This window comes from Amblyomma americanum, chromosome 4 (genome assembly GCF_052857255.1).
Source record: "Amblyomma americanum isolate KBUSLIRL-KWMA chromosome 4, ASM5285725v1, whole genome shotgun sequence".
NCBI classification, from domain to species: Eukaryota; Metazoa; Arthropoda; class Arachnida; order Ixodida; family Ixodidae; genus Amblyomma; species Amblyomma americanum.
Genome location: NC_135500.1, coordinates 86733475 through 86759641, shown reverse-complemented (window position 1 = coordinate 86759641; position 26167 = coordinate 86733475). Strand labels below are relative to the sequence as shown.

General features: G+C 48.7%; 1 protein-coding gene across 1 annotated transcript in view; it reads right to left on the bottom strand.

The window, feature by feature from the left end:
- Positions 1 to 18231, bottom strand: part of LOC144130233 (uncharacterized) — a 41958-nt gene extending 23727 nt beyond the window's left edge. The window contains exon 1 of the mRNA XM_077664209.1: positions 18116 to 18231. The gene's annotated coding sequence lies outside the window, so the exon portion shown is untranslated. The remainder of the gene's footprint in view (positions 1 to 18115) is intronic.
- Positions 18232 to 26167: the final 7936 nt, after the last annotated feature.

Genomic DNA, 26167 nt, shown 5'->3' with positions numbered 1-26167 from the left:
CTACTAAAGATATATGAGACAGATACTGCGCCATTTCCTTTCCCCAAAAAACCAATTATATATATAGCCTTGATCTGACATGTGGGTAGACTGAGTTAAGAAATTGTTAGTGGTTTGTCGAAAAGCTCCAGAGCCGATACTTTCTTCGGAAGCAAATCTTTTATCCATTTGGGGACGCACCAGGTTTCGTGAATAAGTCCGAATGTATCAGAGATGTTGGTGGCCTTTACGGTCTGCTTCATCTGTGTTTCACTAGCCAGAGTGCCATAGTGCGCTGGTATCCACTGAAATGTCATGGAATGGCCTGCTCCATGAGCCAAATGCTGTAAATACTCGGTGCCAAGAAAAACGAGTTGATGGTTGGTTGTCTTCGGCAGGTTGGACAGGATCTGCAGAAATGCTTTGGAGTCGGTAAAGGTAACCCATCAGCCAGGGCTTGGCGCAGGATATACGAAACAGCTTCTTTAATGCCTTGAAGCTCAGCTGTCTTAAATGATGTCTTCCAGTGCAGCCGGTAAGGAAGGACATGGCTTGCTGAGGATATATGAATGGCACAGGAAGAAGTTTCTTGAGTAGCTGAACAGTTGCTGAAGATGGGGGTATGCTAGCTGTTTATATTCCTTGGGTTACTGACTCTGTAATGCTTCGCTCACTAAGTGTGGTGGCTATTTTTTTAATTTAGTTCCCTCTTTTTCTCCAGTTTCTTGGGTTTATCCTTTCCCTTCGAAGCTTAGCTTTGGCTGCTCGTGCATGCTTCTGTTTGTTTGTTTGTTTTATTGACAACATGGGTGCGGCGAGGGAGAAGGCGTGCGGCTGCCCGCCTTTCGTGTTCGCTTAGCGTACCTCCAGACTGCAGAAACTAGGTATTCTGAGGGAGCCTCACCCTAAGAACTGCCGCACTCTAATAACACTTCTGTTGGGGCTAGTTGGTGCATGGCAATAAAGATGAACGATGTGCGCAAACTATTCGACGAACCACATACACGGGAGAAACACAAGGACTGGCGCAACGTTGGTTGCGCCAGTCCTTGTGTTTCTCCCGTCTATGTGGTTCGTCGAATAGTTTGCGCACATCGTTCATCTGTATTGCCGCACTCTAACAAGAGAATTCATAACCGGCTGCACAGAGAAACAAATGTTAGCCCAAAATACGGTATGGAGCACCACTCTCGCCCTCACCTCATCATGTCTTTCCTCTCTCCCCTCGTCCTCACGAATTTTCATGCGCCCATCTTCCCTCACCCTCACGTCACCTTGCGAAATTGTAATGAGGTGAGGGTGACGACGCCCTAATGAGGGCTCACCCTCGTGAAGATGCCCACATCTGCACGTGACTACCTAGTAACGCACGGTTTGGGTTCACATTCGTCCTCCTCGCTTGGGCGATGAATGCGTGAAAATGGCCTGAATGGTAATAGTGGGCATTATTTGGTTTACGCGCCGCAATCTTCAGTTACCGTACTTACAGAGAATTATCAACCAACGATTTCACCACTCTTTTTCTCATATTGAAGTCGAAGAAAAACGTCGTGTTAGAAAGTTTTTATTGCCCATAAAAAATTTTATTGCACAGAGAAGTCTCAAAATCACTTAAAAAATGATACTATTTCTGTGAAGCACACAAATCAATAGCGCGTTCTGGAACCGCAATTCGCCCCTCGCTCTCTGTTTTGTTACACGTGTACCGTTTACCTGCAACTGCATTCCCGCTTTGTAAAATCTCATGCTTGCTGACCTCGGTTAAGGGGAGGGACCAAAACGTTAAGAAACGTGATTCGGTGCCATCAGAAGACACTTTCATCGTAACTGTCTTGCAGTTTTTTCATCGACTCCACTAGAAATTATGCTGAAACAAAATCTATTTGCACTGCAGAAAAAAAACTTGGCATACCAATCAAAGAAAAGCTATTTTACGCAGAACACAAAGTCATGTGCCACGAGAGCTATGTTTCAGACACCGGAACTCGCCATACGTGACATCTTCCTATTTCTTTTTTCAATACATAACCGTCAATAATTAATGGAATCCTTTCAAAGAGTATATTATTGAAACAAAAAAAGTGCAGTCAACGCGATAAATCAATCGCGTGACAGTATCTTAGCCCAAGTTAATCTTTGTATCATACGTCCTTAATATATCCGACCGCTCTCACAGGGCATCCAGAGTGAATATTAGAAAAACAGTATGACGATTGATTATCCTCAGTAGGCGAAATCTGAATTACTTGCGCAAGTGATACTCTGGCCATTGTTTTGCTTTGTTTATCATCCACCTAGACCACGGGCAATTGCGGCGGCATCACAGCCTGCCAGGTGTATGTTAATATACATTGCAATGGGATTTTCATGGTTGGTTCCCAGGGAACACAGCCTGCGGAGAGCTGGAAGAAATGGCAGTCCTATATTCGAACATTGAAGCTATTACCGAGCGCTATCATAATACGGAAAGGAACGAACACACAGGCCAAAGCGCTTTCTAACAACTGTTTATTCTCTGAAGAAACATGACTATATACACATATTAACGTCAAATCATGCACAGAGGAGGCAAGAGCGCAAGGCGCTGACAAGAGCGATATGAAGGAAAAATATATATACATAAAATAAAAACGATCAGCACGTGCCTTTACAACAGCCGAAGATTACTATTCTTGAGGTCGTTTAATTCAGTTCCTCTAACAACACCGCAGAGGAGCTGACGCATTGCTTATCTGGAGCAACATGCATAGCGAAAGCTTCGATAATGTCGCGTTCCCGCCTGTTTCTGGCCCTAGCTATTACCTTAGTGTTTTTTGGCATCGGAGTTCATTTGCAGTGTGCGCAATGTGGTGCGAGATTCCCGGATTTTGCAACTTGTTCGCGTAATTTTCCCTGCTCTCTGAGCCTCTTGTTCAGGCATCTACCCGTTTGCCTACGTAGGTTCGTTGACAGCTAAGCGGAATGCTGCAAATGACGTTTTCTTCACACTCTACATTGGTGATGGCGTGTTTGACGTTGCACCAAGGTTTCTTTTTGACGTCTTCATTCTGTAATAGGATGGAAAGTTGGGCTAGTTGGGTTACGTACATTTTAAAGGAAAAAATACAGCGCGAACATAGATGACGGACGAAGAAGAAGTGCACAACACAAGCGCTCGTTGACCATTTTGCACATTTCAATGAACTTCCTGGGAGCTGAAAAAAGCACCTCAACTCCGTACTTGCTAGCTGTCTTCCTTATTCCGTGGGAGATGTTATGAATGTATGGCATCACAACGATGCGTCCCTCATAGCTCGGTTTCTTAGTCATATGAAACCCAGTAACTTCCTTTAGTACGCATCCTGCAATGCCGCCAAGTAACTGCTCCGGATAGCGGCTAGCCCTCAATCGGGAAATCTGTTGATCAATGCTGTGAATAATCGAGTGGGGGCATGACTTTTTTATAGCTACTTTCACGCAAGAAGTTGCTACAGCTCGTTTTACAATTTTAGAATGACCAGAATAAAATCGCAACAGTGGTATTTCTGCCCTGGGCTTGTAAGCCCACCAAGTGTGGTTGTCGCTGCATGTCACCAGCTGGTCTAGGCATCTAATTTGACAGCTCTTCGGGGTTTCAGATGTGAACTGAAGGCCAGGAAAAGCACTCTTCCATTCATTAAGAATACCTTCCACGTTTATGGAGTCAGTTAGGCTGTTGGGAAGGCAAAGCAGGTAATCATCAACGTACCTAAAGGAAGCTAATATATTATGCGTATTTAGCATGCTCGATATCTTCCGATTACCCTGTGCCAAAAAAATGGCGGACAACACAGGTGGCAAACAAGATCCAATACTTATGCCTCCTTTTTTGCAAAAACATTTCACCTTAAAATTCCGCGTACAAGGAGGTCCCTCGGTCTTCAACAATGACCCTGAAAGGCATGCCTTCTTCGTGCGTCTTGATTGTGAATAAAGGCTTTAGACAGGTCGCCTTGCACTCTGTGATCTGTTTCTGCAGCTTTTCGTTTCCAGTGGAGCCGCTTTTCAAAGCGACACTGCTCCGACAGTTTGGCAATTTTTTTTGCTGATTTTGGCGGGATCAAAGTTCTTTCTTAGTCCTTACAAAGCCTTACTGTGATACACGCCTCTCTCAATAACCACGAACCGAACCGTCTTGTCCGAAGTCATCAGGCAGAGGCTGTTGTCTCTCAGAGAGGTGATGATATCCTTTGTAGTGTTGTCTCGTGGCTTGAACCTCTCTGATGGCTCACACTGCTTCAATATTGCGTGCGGCTCTTTCCTTGTCGGGACATCTGTCTTCTATTCCATGAATCCTTGCGAGGTTCTCAGCCGGCCCGGGATTCGGTTGAAGTGCAAATTTTCGTCCCTTGTCTAGGGTGTTGCTCACCTGTTAAGGCGACGTGCGCCCCGAAATGTTGGTTGCTCCGTGATCGTCAGACAGAAGTTTCTTTGTTTTTTTTAAGACTAGCAAAATTGGCTTTTCATAGCTTTTCGCCGCATGCTTCGGCGTGTTGGATGGAATACCTTGTCATCTGTCGAGCGGCTTCTTCGTCCAGGAAAGTCGCGCATATCACGTTCATGTGCATCCTGAAGAGCCGTATGTTTTTCCAGTTTTCTGCGCGAAGCATCTTGCAGAGCCGTCTGGAAGTCTTTTCTGCAGAGGCCATACTTCCAAGCATAGCAGTCAGAACTGGGTTGGAAATCCATGGCTGAGGGCGTATGAGCGAGCACGGGTGCAGAACCTTTCTTCCGCGATGATTCTGACGAAATAGTGCACTTTTAGTAGGGGAGGAAGATGAGGAACATTCAAGCCCGATGTACTGGAAATTAAGAGTCAAAAGAGCTACAACTGGGGATAGTTGGAAATGCACCCTTGAAGGTATTGGTGAGCGCTATCAAAACACGGAAAGGGACAGACACACAGGACAAAGTGCTTTCTAACAACTGTTTATTGTGTGAAGATGCATGAATATACACACATATTAACGTCAAATTATACACAAAAGAAGGAAGAGCGCACGGCGCTGACAAGAGCGAAATGACAGCCGTCGCCGTAGCTCAGTTGGTAAGAGCATCGGACGCGATATTCGGAGGTCGTGGGTTCGGATCCCACCGGCGGCATGGTTGTTCTTTCTGCTGCTTTATAAGTATTTTCTTTAAGCGATTTATTAATCTAAGAACTATAATAACCCACTGATAAGCACAACACATAAAAAAAGAAAAACATCCCCCTATTCACCTTGGTGTCGGTGACTGTCGGCTTCCTGAATAAGTTTGTCACGGGCCCCTCATTTCCTTTAACTTATCTCCTAATAGCTTAACGAGGGTCTCGGTCCTGGCAGTCTTGATGCCATAGGTAGCCGAAGAGGGCTCTCGCACAGTTTCCGCCCTCGCCGTTAGATGACGTTCCACGTCACGCTCGCGGTATTACAGGACGTGCTACGTCCGCCGCTATGGTGGAGGGTGGCGCTGGTGAACACTCTCAAGGTTCGCTTACACCCAATGAACATAAATACCCACGACAGCAGCAGATTGGACAGCCGTCGCCGTAGCTCAGTTGGTAAGAGCATCTGACGCGATATTCGGAGGTCGTGGGTTCGGATCCCACCGGCGGCATGGTTGTTCTTTCTGCTGCTTTATAAGTAATTTTCTCTAAGCAATTTATTAATCTAAGTACTATAATATCCCACTGATAAGCACAACACATAAAAAAAGAAAAACATCCCCCTATTCACCTTGGTGTCGGTGACTGTCGGCTTCCTCAATATTATATTATATATATATATATATATATATATATATATATATATATATATATATGATAAAAAAAACGATCAACACGTGCCTTTACAACAGTGGAAGATTACTATTCTTGTGGTAAGTTAATTCAGTTCTCCCTAAAATCACCGAAGGGGTGCTGACGCATTGCTTATCTGGAGAAACATGCATAGCGAAATCTTCAATAATTTCGCGTCCATCACGTGATCGAAAGTAGACGGGACATTACGAAGACCGAAAGGCATGATGTTAAATTCGTAGTGATCATTTGGTGTCACAAAAACCATATTAGCATGGTCAGCGCCCGCCACAGGGATCGGCGAATACCCATATCGCAAGTGCAAAGATGAAAAGAATTCCGCGCCCTCTAAGCAGACAGCAGCGGTCAGCGATTCGGGGCAGCGTTTAATCGTCTTTGCGGCTGAACTTGTGAAAACACTGATAGTCGACACACAACCGAATTGTGCCACCTTGTTTTTCACTGGTACCACCGGAGAGGCCCACGTACTACTGGAAGGCTTAATTAGGCCACACGGAAGCATGTCCACCTGACTGAGAATAATCTGCCGCTCGTTAGCCGAAACTCGGTACAAGTGTTGACGCAGTGGCATGTTGACTCCGGTATCGATCTCATGGGACTGTGTATCTGCGAACTAATCGGCTTTAATCAATGTCGAAAGAGGAGCGAGGCTTGTCCTGTAAGTCAAGAAGCTTGGCCCGTTACGCTCTGGGAATACTGACGTCGAAAGAACGAGCAAAGGTGCCGGCTGTGGCTGGAGCAGTAAATGCTGCCAAAGTCAGAGATTGAGTAGGAAGGAAACAGGAGTCGGTGAAACTTTCGGGGACGAGCAAGGTGTCGATGCACTGAATATGTCCAAGGCATTCATCATAGAGAAACAAGCAGGGGCCCAAAAAAAGGCTCGAGACCGGTATCATGCTGCAGGCGTTTTAGACAACGAGCACAGCGAATGGCAGAGGCCGACAGTGGCCAGAGATGGAGACGTCGGACGTTTGTGACGACGACACCGCTGTCAGGTGCGGCGAGGCAGGCGACAAATGATGGGGACAGACGAGCAGGATGAATCTCGATGTCGTCAGACACCGAGAAATTGCTCCAAGAAGAAACGAAAGTTTTAAGAAAGGCATTGCTGCTGCGAGAGAAAGTCCCAACCTAAAATGATGTCATGGGAGCACGATGAGGGAATGACGAATAAGAAGGTATATAAAGAGCAGTGAATGATCACCATTACTGTGGAGGTGCCCAGAGGGTGCCTATAGGCTGTACGAGGCAAAAAAAAACAATTAGCGGCATCGTCACTTCTCGAACTTTGCGGCACAGCTTCACACGCGTCTCATACACCACAGCGACACATTGACAAAGCTCGAGCCGATGAGGCCTCCATCACAAAGTCGAGCACATCGCTCGGGTACAAACGAAGCCCTAAAATTTTCGCCAAATACGAAAGTCTTGTCTTGGAAACTGTGGCAACCAGTTTTGATGGGACGTCGGGGAAGAATGACGGATCGGCGAAACCGTGCAATGGCGCAGGGATGGCGAACGGCTGCAAGCATGCAGTTGGCGATCGTATGCATCAAACTGTTCGGGAGACGAAGGATGTGGCGGGAGCAGCGGCGCCATCTAGACAAGCTCGTGGGTCATCCGCAGGTGGGAGCACAGATCAACGACAGTGCGCCTCTTCGATTAACCGCGCTCGGGCAGCCCGCTGTCTGCGAGCAGATCGCCCCTGACCGGAATACGCATCATTCTCACATTGGCTGGCGGCCACCGGAACCAGGCAGCCGGCAGTCACGGCGGCAAAATATACACTGATCACGGAGGACAGAGGTGTCCTTCATAACTTCGCGTTCTGTTGCGCGTCCCGTTGCTACGAACGCGTACGGCAGAAATAGGCTGCTTGAGGTCAAAAAGAACGACCTAAACTTAATGAGGGCTGCCGCAGACTACAGAACAAACACCTTATCTTGCTCGCACCCGTAAATATCGGCGACGACAACGCTAGCGTGTGCCTTCGGTGCACAGAGTGCTGCGTAAGCTTCGAGAAATCCTCAGAAAGCATGCGATGAGCAGTTGCAATTTAACGTCTTTCAGTCCGCACAACATCGGAGGGAAAAACTGCCCGTGCGTTGCTCACCAGACGACACGCTGTCGCGTGTTTGTTATCGCGTGTTTGTTTAGTACACATGCAGTAAGTATGACGTACACGTATGACCGCAGACGATCGACCGTGCGTCGTGCTTAACTCTGCGCTGTGGTCGTTGTGATTTCTACGTTCGTTAATTCCTGGGGGCTGTAATCGGAAATGAATTGGGGTGCGTTAATTCCGATCAACTGTAGTCTGCCAGACAGCAAGGAATGCACGAGTAATCTGGACAAAAGCGATCAGCTGATTTGAATGTTCATCTGGAACACGCGGGTCTACAGTGTAAATTTAGCTGCGTATCGTGTCTGTAACGCTACAGCTTTTCCGCAGAGGACTGGCACTCGAATGAAAGGCACTACAATCCGGACTTGCGCGTCGATCACGTACCGCGTATGCATGCATGATAATCCGTGCTGGGTGATTCTTTTTTCTCTTTAATGAGCAAAACATGAGGAGACATTTTAAGCATATGTGGCAGAAGGCACGAGCATCCAGCTGTATGTACGGCTGTTGGTGATGCCAGAATCAGCACTCTCCTAGGCGGTTGCCGTAAGCGACAGTTAATTGTGTGGCCACATATATGCGTGCGCAGAGATGCATCGAGCAGTGTGCTCGTGAAGACTTTTAATAAAAGACATGTTTCAATCAATCAAGTGTATCTCAAACCATATCCGCCTTTTCATTTCGCACAACTCAATGAAGACCATACGCTCTTGTATCGCGCTCAACTATATACCTCGCCAAACTTGTTCAGCTCATGGATATATGCGCTCGTCTGAGCGCATACTCGGAGCTGAAATCTGCGGCCGCTCTCGTGAAAGACCTCGAACACCATCGCAATATCAGCCGGGCGCACGAAAATAACAGCGGAAATATTTTGTGAATCAGAACTATATGCGATAGTAATATGAAGCAAGCATTTGTGGTTGCGTAGTAGTGAGATGATCAAACTGCGATCGCACATGTACGAAAAACAAATAGGTAAAAAGCGGCAAAAGGCGCCATTGCAGGCGACGCAGACAATATGCACCGCGGTCTAGTCGAAACAAGCGCCTGCATCGCGGAAAACATCACATGAAGAGCCGCGGTCCTTCTAGTCCATATAAAAAAGGCCGCGCACGCTTCCCGCTACCATATACTACCTCTTCGTGGCTTACTAGTTGCCCGAGCGCTGCCGACACAAAATTGTACTGACGAGTCTGGCTTCTAGCTGGCCGCACGAAACCGCCAAGGCAGAGAGAAACGAACGCGTTCTGGACATCCACCGGAGGAGCGCTGAGCAGCCCGAGAAAATCGAGCGCCTGGCTGTGCGCTCTGGCAGCCCGCGGGCAGCCAGAGGCGGATAATCGAAGAGGCCCACGCAACGTGACCTGTGGTACCGCATGCCAAACAACTAGGAAGGTTTTCAAGGGCGCGCCAAGGGTCCTCATGAGCAGGAGACAACCGGCTGGGGAAGGCAAGCAGCTTCGTCGGAGCACAGAACGGGAGAAACACGTCGTCCCAGTGTCGGCAACAGGAGTCTGCGGATGAACAGGGGGCAGCGCTTTGGAGACTAGCTCGTCAGCCACAGTCTGACGGGTCTGAAGGTTGGAAGGAGGTCCGTGATCACAGTGAAAATGCGACACCTGTCAAGTCTCGTCCTCACACACAAAGTCTAATTTCGCCAAGCTGCGAGCTGTTAGTGGCGAAAGCGCTAGAAAGCGCGTCGAGTTGGACTGTGAATGAGGGCGGCAAAATGCGCTGCTTGAGCACTTCATCATAGTTCTGGCACAGGGTGAATATGTAGGCCAGAGCGGCGGTGCTCAGGGCGATTTGTGTCTGAAATATGCCAGCTTCGAACCCTTTAAGAACGCGTGCGCTTTTTCAGGTCCGCCTCGGACATAATCAACCACTCTGCATAGGTGGACTAGTCTATGCCCTCGCAGTAACTGGTGAAAGATCCGCTCTGCAGCTAAGATTTTACTCGCAGCCGTGAGTAGACGTGCAGCTTAAGCACGGCAGGGCGCCCAAAGATATCGTAAAAGGCGTGTGAACGGCAGACCCGGTGGTGAAGTCTGATTCGTGGTTTCTGTAGCATAGGCTGCCCACGTCCGACATGTAAAACGCGACGTTTTTTAGCTTAATGGACCCGCCGCGGTGGCTCAGCGGTTAGGGCGCTCGACTACTGATCCGGAGTTCCCGGGTTCGAACCCGACCGCGGCAGCTGCGTTTTTATGGAGGCGAAACGCTAAGGCGCCCGTGTGCTGTGCGATGTCAGTGCACGTTAAAGATCCCCAGGTGGTCGAAATTATTCCAGAGCCCTCCACTACGGCACCTCTTCCTTCATCTCTTCTTTCGCTCTCTCCTTTATCCTTTCCCTTACGGCGCAGTTCAGGTGCCCAACAATATATGAGACAGATACTGCGCCATTTCCTTTCCCCCCCAAAAAACAATTATTATTGGCTTAATGGCTTCGTCCCACCGGTTCTGGTCGCTTACCCGCTTGTCGCCAGCAAGCGAATCCTCAACATCGTGGACATCGGATTTGCTAGAGATGTCTGGGTTTCTCTGTACGAGTGCGCCAGGGCCAATGACGGGCGTAGACGAATGGGCAGATTTTGTGGCGTGCGTCGGCGGTCATAGCTGAGACAATGGTTCCTCTGTGAAGCTCCAGGACGCATGACACAGGCTGTAGTCAGCACAGCTCAACCGGGTTGCAATGGGATTTGCAAACTTCCTTCATAGTGAAAAGAGCCGGAAGAGAACAAGCAAAAATGGCAGTTCGTGCTTTTCGACAGTCAGTGCAACGATCTCACGGCGCACGCTGGTGGTGCTGCTGCCGCCGCTCCCGCCGCTGCCTCTTTGCAAAACATTTGCATACTCAAGCTCGCGTTGCCAACAACCCAGTGGCAAATGGCAAGGTAAAACCTTGCATGGGCTGTCTATCAGATGTTTCATAGATGCACATCAGTAATTTTAAAAAAATAGGTTTTTGCGGAGAAAAGAAGCTTTTTTGGGCGTAGTAATACCTCTGTTCGTGGACGTCAAAAAGCAGTCAAATCAAGTTAAGTCAAGTGATTGACAAGTTCCAATTGCTAACTTTTTATCTATTACAGCTAGATGCTTGCTTGCACAAGATATGTGTGTCCTGCCGATAGCAATAGGAGATTTCAGTTTTTAGAGCTTCAAAAACGCGCTTACTCTCGCCTTCCTGCACCATTTGAAAATTGCGCGCCTATGGGGAGGGCAAAGCGACGTCCATTAAATCGTAAAGATCCTTGCTGGTAAGCAGGGCACGCAGATAATTATCACAAACACCACATCGCAATTATTATATTTATTCCAGCAACTACTCAAGTCCACAGATTCAAGAGATGTATGTCCGGGTTTGGGTCGTCTTCGTTCGTCGCCAGGCGGATCTTTACTCGTCACCCCGATGACCCATCGGCTCTTCCTACTCTTCACCGCGCTACCGCACGAGCGCGGCGCTATGCAAAGCTGCTAGGCAGGCAACGCTGGGCTGCATGGTGTGCCCGCCTGTCCTCTACGCAGGGCAATCGACATCTTTGGAGAGTTTTTCGCGCCATGGAGCGCCCTTCTCAGGTTGCAGATTACACAAAGAGCATTCGCCTCGCGCTAAATGTGGATGAGGACACATTTGCACAACAAGCGGCCCGTCAATTTTTTCCAAACCATGACTGCACCGCTACGTCTCCACCTGACTTATCGGCTACAGAGCCCTCCGATGGGATTTCTTCTTACCTCACCATGGCAGAGCTGCTGGCCTGCATTGAACGTTTAAAAACTACTACTCCCGGGCACGACGGCATACCTAACTCCTTATTCCGTAACTTGGAAGGGAGGGCTTTGGAAACCCTACTTGATACTTTTACGAAGTGTGGCTTTCTGGCGTCATGCCAGGAGACAGGTAAGCATTCTATTGTGGTTCCAATACCCAATTCAGGTCAGCCTCCAGTATCTCTCTCGGCCCTTCGTCCAATTTTCCTTACGCTTACCATCTGCAAGCTTTACGAAAACATTCTAGCCGCAAGCTTGTCGTGGTGGCTGGAATACCATGATTGTTACCGAGATTCCCAATTGGTTTCCGCCCACAAATTGGAACGGAGGACTGCCTTGCTACTTTGGCTGCTGACGCGCTTGACCACTCTCCGCAGAGTTATCTTGCACGAACTGCAATCGCTACAGACAAAACAAAGGCATATGATAACATCCTTCACTCTGCCATTCTTGCCTCCCTTCAAACTCTTGGTCTCCCTCAACGGTTCCTCCTCTCCATTCACGCCTTTTTAGCATATCGAACCTTCAGCGTGCGTGTCCACGGAAAGCCCTTTGGTAACTTCACTTCCAATAGAGGAGTACCGCAGGGCTCCGTTCTCGCCCCCACATTACTTAATGTGGCTTTAATTGCTCTTGTTTGAGCCCTAGAGTCCATCCCTTCTATCCGCGTGCTTGCGTATGCCGATGATATAACCTTGTGGTGTTGTCATCCAGATGCGTCTATTCATCGGTCGCTCCTTTAGCACGCGCTGGATGTATTGACATCGCGCCTCCCACCACTGGGTCTAACACTCTCTCCTACTAAATCATGTTTCATTCGAATTGGAAATAAAGCCGGCTTACGGAAAGCTCTCCCTTTAAATTTTACAGTGCATAATTTTCTGATTCCTTAGGTAAAAACTGTTCGTATTCTTTGTCTTCTCCTTCATACATCTGGGACTGGCACTCCGTGGCTGACAGCCACCCGTAAATCGGCTCACGCTACTCTAGGTCTGATTCGTCGCATAGCTATGCGCTCTGGTGGCGCACGTGCTCATACAGCCCGCCAGCTTGTGCGCTCTATCCTTCAGCCACGGATAGTTTATCAGGCACAATTTCAACGTCTCACCCGCAGACAGTGGGACTCCCTTGAAGCTATCAATCGTGAGGCTATGCGTGTCATAACATATCTACCTCGTTTACACCCATACCTGTGCTACTGGAGTTCGCCCAACTTAATACACTCAGTGAACTCATCGACCAACGGGTGGCAAATAGGGCTCGAAAACAGTCTCTCCAACTTCAACGTTTAAAGACGCTTCCACCGTGGTCCTATTGCCAGCTCACTGACAATCGCCCCACTGTTTCCCCGTCGGTATCACCAGCGTATCTGCTTGAAGGGTGCATATTATACACGGATGCATCACATTCTGCAAAGAGGGGAGTTACTGCTGTGTATAGTCCATCTCATCCGCATCTCAACTCTCGCGCGACGTATACTGCGGATACGTGCACACCCATGGCACTGGAACTTCAAGCCATTTATAATGCCATTGCTTCCCTTCCGCTCGTTCCAACATTCAATACAGTTCATATTTACACTGACTCCCGCGCCGCCCTTAAACAGCTTAAGGCTATTCGACGAACGTTCCAGATTTCACAATCTATTCATGTGCTCTGCGCAAAGTATCCATGTCCTGCGCGCATACACTGAATTCGCGGCCATGCCCAGGATCCACATAATATTCAAGCGGATGCTATGACTCATCTTCATACATTAGACGATCCGCCGCCTCCCCCTCTACCCTCAGATCCGTTCCTGTCCCATGTTACCGATTCCGAAGTTCTGCGCCAGCGAACACGCGCTCTAATTCCTCCGTGTTCGCACCCTCTCCCCCGTAGTATTACTCGGCAGGAAGAGGTATCCGTGCGCCGGATTCGGGCAGGGGCGGCTCTGACACCATCTGTCCGTCATCGGTGGCGTGCCAAAGGTCTGCCAGCACCTGACAGGTGCCCTCACTGTAGCGCAGCACCGGACATTTGTGATGTGCGGCACTTGTTGTGGACGTGCCCAGCGACGGCTGCTATCAGAAAACGACTCCTCAAGGAGGTGGGCCTGCGGTGGAACCGCGAAAGTGACTACGTGAAGTGGACTATGGACAACCGTTTCATTAGCAACCTCTGCGACTACCTCAGCGCAACGGTTCTTCACTCCTTCTTTTAACTTTCAATCCCGTGCATTCCTTCCCCCCCCCCCTTCCTTTTTTCAACTAATGCCTCATGGCACACTTCTCGAATAAAAAAAAAACTACTGAAGCCCGTTCTCTAATGCGCTCTTCGGAAGCTCTCTGAGCTTTTGAGGCAACGAGCATGTTTTGAATCTTTGCTATGGAAGAAGCAACTAGCCCAAACAAACTCCCTTCTCGTCAAGAGGCTACGCACCATCAATAATTCTCGTCGGCTGTCGAACAAGCGCATTTCTTAACCCGTGTAATCAATATAGAAGTCGCACTGCAGAGGACCCTGAAACAAGCTTAATCATCTACTTAATTGTTTTCGCACTTTCGAGATTGTCGTTACTGGATTTTTTGGGCCACCAGAGTGTAGGACTTGAAGCTAACTCAAACAACTAAAACGCGGCCCGGCATCATTTTACTCCAAGAAACCAACGAAGAAGTATCAAATATAAACTTGGATGCCTACACTCAAGCAAGCATTGCGCCACGATACCGTGGTGCACAACAAACCGCTGACACTTCCAGTATGATTGCCACATACGCCCGGAAAGATCTGCCCCTACACAACGCGACACATCCTTTGTGAATACGCCAAAACATGAGCACGTGTTCACTACTAATTTCTTTGTTGCCGTGAGTCTACGCATCCTTAACACATACTGCACGCAAAACCAACCCAACTCTTCCTTCCAAGCGCTGAACGGTCTTACCTCACGTCCTAACAGAAACAAAATGACGCTTCTGATCTGTGATGTCAGCTGTCTCCACCTATAAACGTGCTCTGACCGCTCACACAACTCCGCTGGCATCACATATTATTTGCTACTAACCGTCATTTCTTCTTTTAAATGACCCTGGTACTCCTACACGACTAGAAACCACCCTAAGGTCGTTTACAAGTACGGACGCAAGCCCTCTCACGCCGAGTGTCACGAGAGTCCGGAGATACACCGCCATCGGACGACGATAAGAACACTTTCCGGGGACTAATCAGCTCCAGCTCTTTTGAACAGCATCAACACACTGACGCTGACCTAAAACGCCTCATGGAGTGCTTGGAAAGCAACGTTTCTTCACCTCGCACCTCGCTCAAGTCAGGATTGTCTTCGTTCTATGTGCAGAATGATGTAGTCGTGAAGAAGAACTTTGCAGTTTACGCTGCCGCGGTAGCTCAGTTGTTATGGTGCTCGGCTGCTGAGTCGAAAGATGCGGGTTCGACACCAACCTAGGCAGTCGAATTATCAGGCGAAATTCTAGAGGCCGTGTATCGTGCGATGTCAGTGCACGTTAAAGAACCCCAGTTGGTCTAAATTTCCGGAGCTCTTCACTACGGCGTTTCTTATGGCTTGAGTCGGTTTGGGACGCTAAACGCCCATAAACCAAACCAAATCAGAACTTCGCAGTGAAACAATAAAACAGCCTACCTCAATGTTGTACCTGCGAGTCTGCGCGAAGAAAATCTTCGCGCGTCACATGACGAGCCGACAGCAGAGCGTCTGGGGCTTTCTTGCGCCCTCCATCGCATTCAAGGCAACTGTTGCTAGCCCCGACTGTCTGCCGATGTCGCACATTATGTGAAAACCTGCCGAGATTGTCGGTGACGAAACCCCTCCCACCCGACAAGCTGGATTTCTTAACTCCATTTTACCAACCTCAGGGCCCTTTCAGCAGACCGGCATGGACTTTATGGACCCTTTTCAAAAGTGAACTTCTGGGAATAAGTGGTTCATCACAGCTACCGACTACATGACCAGCTACGCCGAGACAAAAACCTACAGAACAGAACAGCAGCATAAGTCGCCAAATGTTTCGTGGAGTGCGTTCTGCGGCACGGCGATTTGATGTGTTCATCACGGACAGAGGAATTGCATTCACAACGGAACTGAGGCAAACCATTCTGCGTTACAACCAAGCCAGCCACCAGAGGACAACTGCATCCTACCTGCAGAACAATGGACTGACCGATCGCATGAAAAAAAAAAGCATCGTCGGTATGCTCGCCATGTATGCCAATACCGAACACAAGGCCTGGGACACCGTTCTTACTTCGTCTTCGCCTACAGCACCCCCGCGCAGGAGACCGACCAGATGACACCCTTTAGGCTTGTCCATGGCGGGGAGGCCACGACTATGCTAGACGGCATGCTGCCCGACGTTACCGAAGAACATAACGCCGACGTCGCTGACTCCCATCAACGCGCACAAGAAGCCCGAAGACTTGTTCGATTGCGGATCAAACGTCAGCCGCGGACCGACACCAGACGCTGCAACCTACGAAGACGCAACGCCTGTGTGCGTGTGTGTGTGTGTGTGTGTGTGTGTGTGTGTGTGTGTGTGTGTGTGTGTGTGTGTGTGTGTGTGTGTGTGTGTGTGTGTGTGTGTGTGTGTGTGTGTGTGTGTGTGTGTGTGTGTGTGTGTGTGTGTGTGTGCTGCAGGTGATCAAAGTTCGAGCCACGTTGGCCGAAGGGGCACCACCTTTAGCAGGCTGCGAGGTTGTCCGAGTCTGGGGCTTCGCCCCCGAGGGGCGCAGCTGGGTTTACGAGCCTCTCCCAAGCGAACACCCTTAAAGAAAGCCGGGCGCCAGGCGCGTGGACGCTTGTACAAATTTTTACCGGTGGGTGTCCGGCGGTGGGTTTCGAACCAACCACCTCCCGCAGCCGAGACGGGCGCCCAACCAACTGGGCCATGGCGTGTGTGCGTGCCTGTGTGTGTGTGTGTGTGTGTGTGTGTGTGTGTGTGTGTGTGTGTGTGTGTGTGTGTGTGTGTGTGTGCGTGCGTGCGTGCGTGCGTGCGTGCGTGTGTGTGTGTGTGTGTGTGTGCGTGCGTGCGTGCGTGCGTGCGTGTGTGTGTGTGTCTCTGTGTGTGTGTGCGTGTGTGTGTGTGTGCGTGTGCGTGTGTGTGCGTCTGTGCGTGTGCGTGCGCGTGTGTGTGCGTGTGCGTGCGTGTGCGTGTGCGTGCGTGTGTGTGTGTGTGTGTGTGTGTGTGTGTGTGTGTGTGTGTGTGTGTGTGTGTGTGTGTGTGTGTGTGTGTGTGTGTGTGTGTGTGTGTGTGTGTGTGTGTGTTGCACAAAATATATTTAGTGGCAGCCAGTCAGAGTGTGTCATGCGGAGAAAAGCAAAATGAACGCTATTCACCGCGAGTTTAGAGGAGGTACGCAGAGCTCCGGATTGGAAACAGATAGGGACATAAGTTAATGAACGCACACTTTCGTTATCTCCTGTTCATTGGAGACATAGCCGTGCTATGTAACTGAGTGCAAGAATTCAAAGCACAGTCAGTAATTTCTTTCTTAGAGCAGGTCGAGGAAGAACTGAAAATGAAATGAGCGGACGAAGAAAAACGCTGCGTCAGACTTAGTTTTAAATTATCAATGTTCTTGACAGGCGGAGCAGAACGGTGAGTAGAAAAATTAATATGGAGAAGTATAATCAATGATGAAAACTCTCGGAAAGGAACACCACCTTACGATAGGCAGCGAAGTGCTGAAATTTGTATCGGAATGCTTGTGCTTCAAGCAGGTAATGAGCACTGATTAGGACCAATAGAGTACAACAGCCACCAAAATCAGAACGGTGTTGCGTACATATGGCAAGTGCTCTCAGATCATGACTGGCAGTTTTGCAGTGCCCACCTAAGCGCTGAAACGTTGATGCGAACGATAGGGTTGTAGTTATAATAGGGCAGGTCAGCGCGCTATGGAAAGGAAAATGATAGGCGTGACGGTAGAGACATTAAGAGAGCCAAGCGGGCCGGGGAAAAAACGCAATGCAAGACATCCTTTTGAAATAAAAATAGCGAAATGGTGATGGTCAGGGCCTATATTGCGACGGAAAGACCGCCGATCGTCAGTAATGTTAATGTACCGGCTTCCCAGCCAAGGCAAGCTTTGCAGGCAGCGGCAGAAAGTCAGGTTAGGATGGGAGATTAGGAAGTTTGCAAGCAAAATGCAGCCGTAGCCTGCATTGGACAGGGCTAACTGGAGTGATATGGGAGAGGCTTTTTGCTACACTGAGCGTAGGTTAGACTCATGATATCTATAAAGAAGTTCTTAAGGAGAGGAAATGTGAAGAAGGAAAATAGATATCCACATTCTTTAGCACTGTTTCACGACATTAAGAAGTAAACGTTCTGAGAAGGCATAACTATTAGGAAGGCCTAAGCATTTGTAAGCTTCACAGAGAGGGAGAGAAAAAATATTCTCACCACTGCTCCCAGTGACCAGAACTGTCGAGTTCATCTAAGAATCACGATTCTTTCCAAACCGCGCAATGTGCTGCTTATCCTCACTCCTTGCTTCCGAAAAATGTCTGAGAGAAGACAAAGGTGAAATTTTTATACCACACCCCAGACACATATATCGTAATATCGTTTGAATAAATCAAGACGATAAAGATGTGAAGCACATTTGCCTGATGTAGGCCACGTGACAAAATTCTTCGGACAGTTGGAGATTTGGATTCTCATTATAGGTTTCTTTCGTAGGCTGAAGTTTTGCGAGGGCTTTAACTTTGCATAACTTTATTCCGAGGTTCGACGTCCTGATAGAATGTGACATTTTCTTGTCGCGAAGTTCCCTGTCAGTCTTAAGCAAAGCATGCGTCTTAAATTTCCTGCAATCAGATGAGTGCTGTGGCTTACGTCTCAATAATAGAGTAAGAAAAAAAATTCTGCGAAATTAACAATTTCTTCGAATTTCTTCACTAGCTGGACGCTAAACTACGCGTTGCTATGACGCAATTGAAGGGCGTAAACGCTGAGCACAAATCTACACAGCGGCCAAACCACCATTAGGTTATGTGAAACCAAATAGACGAACCAAACATCTAAGACCGGATAGGCAGACTTTAAATTCAGGCCACCGAGCCCGATTTCCCTCACCGTGGTTCATGTGTGTGTTGTATCTATCTGAACCGAATTGAGTTTAACGGCGACGCCGCGGCAGTAGAACGAAGTGGTTTTATACCCACGTTATAGAGAACACGAAACAAAGTCATCGCTTACTCGATGCAGGCAAGTCCAATTAGCGCTGTGGGGACTTTTTTCTATCTCAACTAAGGAGCTACATTATCAGGGGCGCGTAAAGCAACTGTTAAATGTATACAGCCGAAAGAATTCACGTCTAAGCCGTTTTAACGGTCCTCCCTGGAACACCTGGCTGTTAAAAATTTGGGAATGTTGAGGGCGTGAAGCCACTTCTCTTTCGATTGATTACTATCGATGAAGATGCAGAGCGAGGCAAGCAGCAGGCTTCACAAGCAATCCCCCTGGGGAGTATACATTTTACGCAGGGGTGTACGTCATGGTGTTCTCGCCGTCGACGCTTGCCTTCGCGAGAATGTTCTCGGTGGCATTTTAATAGCAGTTCATCAGAGCGTAGTCCAATGCAAGCCTGAAAAGGTGAATATACTGTGATTGATGGCGGAAAAATTGTTGAGGCGCTCCAAGGGGCGAGTCCATGTCAACTTTGTCAGCCGTCGCCTGGGTGTGTGTGCATCCTCAGGCACGCTGATGGCCACGTGATAGCAGGCTCGTAATAACACAACTCCCAAGGGCTCTGCATTAGCAGGGCAAACGTCTTACATCTGGCGCTGCGAAAATTTGGATAGAAATGCTGAGGAGTCATGTTTGGAAGTAATAAATAATATTAGCCTTGTAGAAAATCATGATGACGTCAGTATATCTAGCTTATATCTCGAACATGAAGGGCTGAAAAAATCATTTACGGAGTGAAATTTTTGCATTCATCGTATTGATAAAGCAAATTCACATTTTAAACAGCGACAAGTAGACAATGCAAGTCGCAGATGTCAGAGGATCTCATCACTTGTCTCAAAATTTCCCAGTATCGAGAGATTGCTTCGCAACTTTACTAAAGGTTTTCTTATCATCAGGTATTTTAGTGGCGCAACTATCCCCAAGCAGCAGAAATTTTGGTATCAGTGTCTAAACTACAGCTTATAGCAACTATCTTTCTCAAGCAATAAAGTGCAATCTAGTGACTCCCGACATGCCCAAAAACATTAATCATTTATACACATATTTCTGACAGAAGTCTCAAGCGAAATATTTTGTAGGTATATGAATACCTGAAGATTTAGAGCAATAAGCTCTAAGAGGTAGCGTAGTCGATGAGTCGGGAACAATATCAACAGTGTGGAATTTTCAACTGCAAGCAGTTTTTGTACATGACAGTTTGCGCATTTTACCTCAATCGCAATGCAGCTGCCGTGGCGGCGACGAACCCGCTACTTTAGGCGCTATACCCGAACATCGTTTGTGAATGCTTTAAAGTAACAATGAGAAATATATCTGCAAAAGTCGAATGAAGGTATGTAAAGGGAGAGACAGTGGAAGAGTCGAACATCGATGTGAGCTTCCCAGTGCCGGAAAACGCACATTGCCCTCGTCGTCTTTCCCCCACATGCACAGCACGTCGTCCTCCTCGTGGTACACACGTACGGCAGCCATGCTACTAATGGTGGCAAAGACTAAGTGGCCGTGCTAAGTGCAGGTCGTAAAATGTGTATGGTACGGGTTGAGGCGAAATGACGAGATGTCGGTCAAGGGACGGGTGGATGATGTCAGATAACAGCGGATGATTATTTCATGGATTACATCCATCACTTAACGGTGCACAAGGTAAAGGTCATGGTACTGATGAGGTTTCTGCGACAGCCCTAAAGCTTAAGGAGACCAAACGAGGATGAGAGATCCCTGTGGGTTTCTGTACTTGGCGATACCGGCGCTAGTAAACAGACTTATGGTGGGTCTGCGAGCCAGAGAGCCGGTTTTGGGAGACTTGGCGGGCCAAAATAACTTGGGTGATGGTGTCACGCGCGCAATCAGTGGCTAAGGCCATAGAAGGCGGCCGAAGTGTTTGCACTGAAAGTGTAGTCTGCCGATATAACACAAGGTAGAAAGGGAAATAGCCCGTGTTGTAAAGCCGAGATGATTTATTGGCAAAGGTTACTCAGGTCAAGCTAGTGTTTCAATCGTGGTGCACGGCCAAGACATACATAGAGAGGAAGTCGTCAGTATCCTTTTGGGCCAATCGGTAAACACGTTCGTTCAGAGATAGTATTCTGTTGTGAGCTCAGGCTGGATGTAACAGCACCGGGTATGTCGTAAACTACCCTGAACAAAAAGCAGCTGCCGCGGGCTGTAACTTTCCCTGCAGAGCGCCGTACTGCAGGATAATATTTTTCAACAGGAAATCAGTGACATCGATGAAAAAAGTTGCTGGCATTGGTCGCTTATTAGCGTAACGGGTCACACAATCAGTTTCCTCAGTGAACCAACGTTTGCAAAAGTGGGAAGAATGAAAGTTCGGAGGAGCTCTACTCCTAAAAAATAAAATGCTTCCCAAGATAAATCAGTAGGCTGGAGAACGCCAGCAGGCAACCTCAAGATCTCTTCCTGCATTGATACAGCTGTCAAGTGGCAATGTAATACAGAATAACACGGTAAAGACCGTGCCAGAAGAAATGGGGTCAAACTCCATCGTACGTGCGGGAGGAGGCCCACACTTGGCAGTGTCGTGGTGCAGGAGTTCACTCGACCTCGGGTTCTTCGCGTAGCGTGTCCGAGCCTTCGGGCTAAGGAAAGAAGCAACTGCAATTCTAAAAAAAACAGAAAAACAAGCGGGTTTACTGGAACTTTGAAGAAACTTATTTATATAATTTAGAAAAGAACGCACAGTCAAAAATTAAAAGATCATACTGTCAGCGACTGGATTACCTTTGTCTTCAGGGCCCAGACCGTTCGTTCTCACTTGGGACGCTTGTTAAATACCCTAAGGCTCCGCCCTTTCACAATACGGTGGCCAACTAAACACCAGGTACAGACCGGAAGAGTAACACAGCACATAACACGCAGAGGCACTCGTGGGAATGGGCAAGGAGGATTCGGAGTTCCGCTGCTTCCTTGCCCCAACCTGCACGTGTCCATCTAAACACAGATGCGGCGCCGTGGCTACAACCTAGGCGGGCTCCCTCTGGTCGGGAAGGCGCTTGTCAGACACGGTTAATTAAAGGAAGGCGCCGTTCCTATTTTCCCCCGTCGACTTTCCACCGCCGGTCGCCTCTTGGGAGGAACCAGACAAAGGGAAGGACAGTCATCCCCCTCGTCCCCCTCCCCCCTCGGGAGTCTAGCTTGGGAAATATAACGCAGGCAGGTTACCAGCGTATCCTTTTTTTCGTGGGGTCCTCGTGGGGTCAAACGACCTGTCGAAATTGCCGCTACCGTGGTCCTCCCGGTCGATGGAATCTGTGACTTAATCCTCTTCATCTGGTGTGCATCCCGTTCATAAAAGCACCCCGCGGCCAGATAATACCTACGGAAGATGAGCTGTTCCTGCGCAGCTCGGCTGACCGGACGTGTGAGAATGGGCTTTCGTTCCGCAATCCTTCAGGCCTTTTCTCATAGTGGTGTCTGAAGCCCAGCTCTGGGAATTTCTCTGCGAGGCGAGGCAAGCGGAACCTCAAACGCTAAGCCACACACAACAAAAGCAAGTGCCGTCTGCAGCCCACTATTCCCACCAGACCATTACAAAAACAAAAGTGATTACGCTGTAGAGATCCCTCCAAAACACCTTTGAAATTAAGCCGCAATTCCCCGAACGAACACGAAGCGTGAACTGGATGCTAGGTTCAGGTGTTCGGACCTTTCAAAAGAGTTTTCATTATGCGTGACACTTCGAGACAATTATGATTGTTCTGGAATTGGTCGGTAGGGTGGAAACAATCTCGGACGTCACCCGGGCAGGGAGACATCCACCGAGAAGTCAGAAAGAGAAAAATTTGCCCCAACCTATTCTTAATTTGTAACCCGCACAATTGCGGTCTTCCTTTCTATCCTTCATAACAGCAAACACTGCGACACCTGACGATGTGCAAAACTTGCACCAGAAAACATTGCTTGCATAGCACCACTTAACATAATACGACAGAAAACATACTGCAAAACTAATTCTGCACGTAACTCTACTTGTATAATCAAATAACAAGCTGACAAAATTATCGTTCTAAGTTATCCCGTAGCGCCTACGCGAGAGACTGCGTCACATTAGCCCATGTGTTACTCTACTGTACTTCCGCTCGTCAACGGACACTGTCTCAATGAGCAGTTAAAATTATCTACAATTGCATGCTCCAAAGCGAGGCCACAGCACCAGAGGTCTGGGAAGAGGTTGTATGTTTTTCAGCCACCTAGAACCGAAGGTCTTAAGTGCATGCTGACACCTGCGAGCTCCGGACGCCACGCCACAATGATTCGTTCCGCACTGCGGCCGCGTGTCTCCAACACCCGACCAGCACTTGATAAGTTAAACGCGAGAGGGGAACGATCGAGTATGAAAAAAAAAATGCTTGCGCGCATTCTATTCTCTGTTCCGGAATATCCTTCGTTTCTCTTTTTCTCAGTCGCGCATCCTGAGGCGTTGTTTCTGGTAACAGCAGTACGTGCTTCTCTGTGGCCCACTGCGAGTTTCACTCGTCGTCCGAGAGCTTCCGCAGCGTCGCCAGAATGGGGCAGGTGGCTTTCGCTTTGTTCGAACCCGTCTAGTCAGTCTGGCCTTCGTGCGGTGTCTATCGCATCTGGAATGCCGCGGTGACTGTCCCGGACGATTACACTTTTGACCGGACTTCACCCTTACAATGTTTTGGACCCGTCCTACGTCCTTTCTCTGCGGACTACCCCTTGGCTGGGCTCTCCTTGCGAACGACCGCTTTCCAGAAACTGCCCTAGCTGTTTTCTATTGGGCACCTCCCTTTCTCGCGGTGCCCTCACCCTTCACCCCTGCTCTTTGACTCAGCACCAAGTCGCATTTCCCTTTTGAATTCGAACTATGGGCTTGCGTTTTCAATGAGTCACTGCACGCCGTAGCCCGAAATTTGTTCCGAGTCCTCTTTACTTTCCGCTGAGCCTAGCACCATCCTCTCCTGAGGCCCGATATCCGACACCACTATCCTAACTACCTCACCCGCAACTTTACCTGAACCACACTCTTTGACTAACGTTGCGTTCTGGCCTGGGGTTTCAGCAGCGAACTCAGGTGAATCCGGGCACTATCTCTAAAGTAAATCTTATCTAATACGGCGCTAATATTGCTTGCCAGCTGCATCGAAGGAGGGCGTCCCTTGACTCCTTCAATGCGCTGGCATGTGAGCTCACTAATCTCTTCCTGAGAGAAAGCATCAGCCTCACTTATTAAAGCAGCCTCTGCCTCTGGGCTAGGGACGGCCGCTTTGACTTTCTTCGCGTTGTCATTTATCGCTGACAAAGCAGGTCCCACGGCTTTGTTTTCGGCGGGTTTGCTCTCCGTATCTAAATCGACAAATGCTGCCCCTGCAGCTTCCGAACTAGCGTTTGTTTCTGTGCTTAGTCTTTCCCTGCCGTTACTCCCCTGAGAAACGGCTGCGTCCCCAGCTGTATAAGCGGGGTCCCTAGGCGGCTCGCTGGCACACTGTTGGAGCGCTTCCCGCTTCCATCACTTCGGACCTTAGATCCGCCTTCCCACGAATACCAAAATACCCGCACAGAACGCTTTTCGCGGCTTCATAGTTGTCAACCTCCTCATCGAACAGGCGCTAATACGCCGCCGACATCAACTAGGAGGATGGCATACAACATCATTGACGAGTAGCTCTGGTCCAGCTCTTCCTTAGAACAAATCCGCTCGAGTTTTGCGAAGAAAGTTATGAAATTTTCTCCTCTTTCACAATTTCACAGACGGGCTCTCGCTCTTTCCCAATTCTCTAACTGCACTTTACGCGTGAGCTCCTGCTGCTGCTGTTCGCGTAGTTTCTCTTGTTCAGCTTGTCTCTCGCTATACTTTACCTGCAATTATTTTTCTCGTTCCTCGCAGTTTTCGCCTTTCCTGTTCTTTTTTTTGCTTCAGAATCAATTACCATGTCTCATCTGCCTCCTCGACGGTCACCAAGTCTGCCCAAATGTCCTCCAAATCACTGCTTTTGTTTCAATTACTCCTACTGCAATGCCCAGATCTTCCAGAATTTCAAAGAGGTCCTCTACATTGAACTTCTTCATCGCAGATAGCACCTCGTAGCACTAATCCCACTAAATTACAACTTCCAGCTTGAAGAGAAGAAAAGAAAACAGCCAAAATGTCATTTCGCAGAAAACTAAAATCCCACATCTAACGTCTGTTTGTGCTAGTGCGGCCTGGCGAAAAGAGTGACAAACATCGGGCACTCACTCTGTCGAGTATGGCTACGCCGTCAGTCCCGTAGCTTCCATCTACATGTCGCTTGTTGCTTCAGATCCCCATCGCTGATCCACATTTGGGGCTATCAGGCTTGGTATACTACCGCTGCTGCCAGTTGTCATAGAAGGGGTAGAATGACCACTTGTTGTGATGCAGAGTAGCGTGGTTGGGCCGGAGAAGGGTCGAGAAAGGATAGAAGCTGGACATTTAGGGCAACTAAAATAGGTGGGTCTACTGGCGCTTTGAAGAAGCTTGTTAGATGATTTCGAAAATAGCAAACAGTCAAAATCTAAAAGGTCGTACCGTCGAGCGATTGGATGCGCATTGTCGTCACAGCCCAGAGAATTCGTTTTCACATAGGCCGCTTGTTAAATACCCGGAGGCTCCGCCCCTTCACAAGGTGGTGGCCAATTCAACACGAGGCAAAGGTAGGAAGATGAACACAGCACATAGCACGTGGAGGCACTCGTGGGAAATGGCGACAAGGATGCGGAGGTCCGCTGCTACTTCGCCCCAACCTGTACGTGTCCATCCAAACACAGGTGCGACGCCGTGGCTAAAACCTCGGCGGGCTCTCTCCGGTCGAGAAGGCTCTTGTCTGACATGGTTTATTAAAGGAAGGCTCCGTTCCTCTCTTCCCCAGTCGACTGTCCACCGTCGGTAGCTTCTTGCGAGGAACCAGACAAAGGGAAGGCCACCCCCCACACCCCGTGAGCCTAGCGTGAAAAATATTACGCAGGCAGGTTCCCAGCACATCCTTGTTTTCGTGGGGTGCTCGCGCGTTCAAAGGACCTATCGAAATTGCCGCCACCGTGGTCATCCCGGTCCATGGAGTCTGCGCCCCAATCCTGTTTGGCCGGTGTGCATCCCGTTCATACGGCAGATCTTGAAGATCCACATCGAAAGATGAACGGAGGCGGTGGGAGACGATAAGCAGTAGTAGAAGTCCCTCAGAAAAAAGGTCGCGGTGGTATAATATGCCGTCTTGAATAGCGAACCGCGGGTGACACTGGGCTGTCACATTTGAGGCA